Raw genomic sequence first — 4,871 nt, 5'->3', positions numbered from 1 at the left:
TGCAAATAAAATAGTATGTTCCTTGAAAATAAAAACAATCAAAAACATTGCATTTCATGCATCATTTGCATAAATAGCTTTTCTTCCGCCAGATGTCTTATCGGTTATTCTTCTGTGCTTCAGCCAAGCTGACTCACCGATATAACACTCGCGCCAATCAACCGAGAATCATGGAGCACTTAGAGCAAGAGGATCGAGAACTGAAGGATGATATTTCTCGTCTAACTGCTATAATGGAGTCTGTTCTAGCTGCTCAGAATCAGTCTTCTCTAACTCCTGCCACTCCTCCTCCTTAGAGGACTGTTATCTCAGAGGTTACTACCTCAACTGTGCTTGTTGCTGCTACTCAACCTGGCCAAACTATGCCTGCTGGATTCCCATGGGGAATGCCACCAAATTTTATGCCAGAAGGGTTTGCACCCACATTTGCTTCTATGCCGACATCTAGCCTGGTCATGTCTGTGCCACCTCCCGTTGTTCATACCTTGCCTCGTGTTGAGGACACCATCTACCATTTTGAGTCGTCTGAGGGCCCTGATGTTTGTGAGAAGATGGATGAAATGAAGGATCAGTTCCTTGAATTGCGAAAGGAATTAAAGACATTGAGAGGAAAAGACTTGTTCGGTAAAAGTGTTGCCGAACTCTGCTTGGTACCAAACGTTAAGATCCCGATGAAGTTCAAAGTCCCTGACTTTGAAAAGTATAAGGGAAATACATGTTCGCTTAGTCACCTTATCATGTATGCCAGGAAAACGTCAACTCAAACTGATAATGACCAGTTATTAATTCACTACTTTCAAGACAATCTGACTGGTGCCGCTTTGAGATAATACATGGGGATGGATAGTGCAAGTATTCGCACGTTTAACAACTTGGGTGAAGCTTTTGTGAAACAATATAAGTATAATGTGGACATGGCGCCTGATAGAGACCAGCTGAGGTCTATGTCTCAGAAGGACAAAGAGACATTAAAAGAGTGTGCCCAAAGATGGAGAGAGCTTGCCGCTCAAACTAATCCTCCGTTTGAAGAAAAGGAGATGACCAAGATTTTCCTGAAGACCCTGAGTTCATTTTATTACGAACGAATGATTTCCAGTGCCCCCAGTGACTTTACCGAAATGGTAAACATGGGGATGATGTTAGAGGAAGGAGTCTGAGATGGACGTTTGTCTAAGGAAGACGTGTCATCTAGTAAGAAGTATGAGAGTAGTTTTTCCAAAAAGAAGGAAGGGGAAACCAATGCAGTGTCCATAGGGAGGCAGAGGAGACCTCATGTCAGAAGAAATCTGCAACCGCGTCAGCATCAACATCAAGTTTCATCAGTTATCCTAGTATTTTCTAACAATCAATCAGCACCAGTTCAACAACAACATCAACAACAGCTGCAACAAAGAACCAACAACTATAACACCAATAACAATCATCAATAACAAAACTTTGAGAGGAAGAAGGTCTCTTTTGACCCTATTCCTATGTCATATTCCGAACTTTACCCGTCTTTGATTCTCAAGAACCTATTCCAGCCAAGAAATCCGCCTCAAATTCCAGAACCACTTCCATGGTGGTATAAGCCTGAACTCCGTTGTGCCTTTCACCAAGGAGCTCCCGGCCATGATATCGAGAACTGTTACCCGTTGAAGTATGAGGTCCAGAAACTTGTAAATAGTGGGATGGTGTCCTTTGAGGACCGTGCGCCGAATGTAAAAGTCAATCTGTTGTGCGCTCATGGTAATTCCTCTGTCAATATGGTAGATGGTTGTCTAGGAAATTTCTGAGTCTTCGATGTGAGACGTATTCGTAGGTCCTTGGTAGAGATGCATAGGACCCTGTTTACCATCAGTGATTGTGAACACGACCATGATGGTTGTGCAATTTGTAGCGTGAGCCCCCGTGGGTGTTTGATCGTCAAGAAAGATATCCAGAAGTTGACGGATGAGAATGTAATCCAAATTCAACAGTCAAGGGATATAGATGATATCAATGTAATTGTTCCAGTGTTTAAGACCCTGGAGCGGGTAGTGATTCAGTTTGATAGCGGCAGCAGTAACAATGTCAACAAATCGGTTTCACCGTTAGTGATACGATTAGCGGGCCCCATCCCATATGCATCCGATAGAGCTGTTCCTTACCAGTATAATGCTACAATGGTGGAGAATGGTCAAGAGGTTCCGTTTCCTATGACCAATTATGTTATGAATATTGCGGATATTGCGAAGGTGACCCGTAGCGGTCAAGTTTTCGGTCCCGTTTTCTCGAAGGATGTAGAAGATGTTTCAGTTGGTAAGAAGGTTAATTTACCTGCAGTAAGCCCAATTAGTGCTCCAATGTGTCAGTATGATGAATCCAATAAATTGAAGCCTAATGATGATGACGAGGTATTGAGATTAATTAAGAAGAGTGAATTTAATGTGGTGGAGCAGCTGCTCCAAACTCCTTCGAAGATTTTAGTGTCGTCTCTGCTAATTAATTCTGAAGCGCACAGAGAAGCATTGCAAAGAGTGTTGGAGCAAGGCTATGTCGAGCATGATGTTACTGTGGATCAGTTTGACCATATTGTGGCTAACATCACTTCCTGCAACAACTTGAGCTTTTGTGATGAAGAACTTCCTGAGGAAGGCAGAAATCACAATTTGGCACTGCATATATCGATGAATTACAAGGAGGATGCACTGTCAAATGTGTTGGTTGATACAGGTTCCTCTCTGAATGTACTCCCCAAATCAACTCTTTCTAGATTATCCTATCAAGGCGCCCCTATGAGGTACAGTGGCGTATTTGTTAAAGCTTTTGATGGATCTCGCAAGACCGTCATTGGAGAAGTGGACCTTCTGGTGAAGATAGGTCCGAGTGATTTTCAAATTACTTTTCAAGTAATGGATATCCACCCGACCTATAGTTGCTTATTGGAAAGGCCATGGATTCATGAAGTTGGAGTTATAACATCTACTTTGCACCAGAAATTGAAATTTGTGAAGAATGGCAAGCTTGTCATTGTGGGTGGAGAGAAAGCGCTTTTGGTGAGTCATTTGTCATCATTTTCATACGTCGAAGCTGAGGAAGAGGTAGGAACTCCGTTCCAAGCCTTGTTTATTTCTGAGGTAAAGAAAACCGGGGCACCCATGTCTTCTTTCAAGGATGCTCAGAGAGCTATTGGGGCAGGCAGTACAGATCAATGGGGTCGTATGGTAGAAGTCGCCGAGAACAAGAATAGAGCCGGATTGGGATTCCAGCGAGGGTCGTCTAATGCTAAAGCTGGAGAAGTGCAACCGAGTTTCCGTAGCAGAGGGTTCATCCATGGTAATGAACAACACTCAGCTGCTATGATCGGAGGCGATGAAGATGAAGATTGCGCCAATTTTGTGACGCATGGCAAGACTTGCAACAACTGGGTTGCTGTTGATGTTCCTGTTATTGTCCATCGCTCTAAGTAATTTTCTTTTTTCATTATTTTAAGAAAAATCCTTCTCATATGCCTAAGCGAGAAGTGAACATTGTTGGGCATTTTCTAATTATCATCAATAAAATGCAATTCTATTCATCCACATATATGATGTTTTTATTTTTACTTTTTGCTTTTCTGAAAATGGTAATCACAAAAAAACATAAATAAATAAATAATAAATATCCATCTGCATAATATTTGGTCACAATTTACTTCTCTAAAATCAAAATATCAAATCATTATGCAGGTTATTCCTAAACCCATTGAATACAATGATCATACTCCCTCTCTGAACTTTGATTTCCCCGTGTTTAAGACTGAGGAAGTGTTTGATGAAGAAATGTATGATGAACTATCTCGTCTGCTTGAGCATGAGGAAAAAGCCATTCAGTCGTTCAAAGAGCAGATTGAGCTAGTCAACTTGGGTTCCAAAGATGATATGAAGAAATGCCACAAGTGCCAAATTTATGCAGATAAGATTCATGTTCCTCCAACACTGTTGAATGTCGTTTCCTCTCCATGGCCCTTCTCCATGTGTGGAATTGATATGATTGGCATGATTGAGCCTAAAGCTTCGAACGAACATCGTTTCATTCCCGTGGCTATTGATTACTTCACAAAGTGGGTTGAAGCGGAATCATATGCAAATGTAACTAAGCAAGTTGTTGTAAGGTTTATCAAGAATCAGATTATATGTCGGTATGGTGTGCCAAGTAAGATCATTACTGATAGTGGATCTAACTTGAATAATAATATGGTGGAAGCTCTTTGCAAAGACTTCAAGATTGCACATCATAATTCTTCTCCCTACAGACCTAAGATGAATGGGGTTATTGAAGCTTTAAACAAGAACATCTAGAAGATCATTTAGAAATTGGTTGTGACATACAAAGATTGGCATGCGATGCTTCCATTTGCTCTGCATGGGTACCATACATCCATCCTCACTTCAATAGGGGCAACCCCTTTCTCACTTGTTTATGGCATGAAAGTTGTGCTCCCAGTAGAGGTTGGGATCCCATCATTGCGTATTTTGATGGAAGCCAAGTTGACTGAAGTTGAATGGTGTTAGACCAGATATGACCAGTTGAATTTAATTGAAGAGAAGAGGTTGACTGCCATGTGTCATGGTCAGTTATATCAGCAAAGAATGAAGAAAGCTTTTGATAAGAAGGTCAAGCCTCGTGTATTCAGAGAAGGTGACCTTGTGGTCAAGAAGATTCTATCTTTCAAACCAGATTCTAGGGGCAAATGGACTCTGTCGCGGCGCGAAAAATACCCGAGCGTAAGAAACCCTCGAAATATAAACAAAATAGAGTCGCCACCGAAATTTATTTATTCCCAAAGAGGGAAAGGGGAAATATCGATAAAACCCACGAAAAACAAAAAGAAATGGTCGTCGCAACCAAATTGGGTTCGGGAGTCGGTT

This window comes from Lathyrus oleraceus, chromosome 7 (genome assembly GCF_024323335.1).
Source record: "Lathyrus oleraceus cultivar Zhongwan6 chromosome 7, CAAS_Psat_ZW6_1.0, whole genome shotgun sequence".
Lineage (NCBI taxonomy): Eukaryota > Viridiplantae > Streptophyta > Magnoliopsida > Fabales > Fabaceae > Lathyrus > Lathyrus oleraceus.
Note: the sequence above shows the minus strand (reverse complement) of the source record.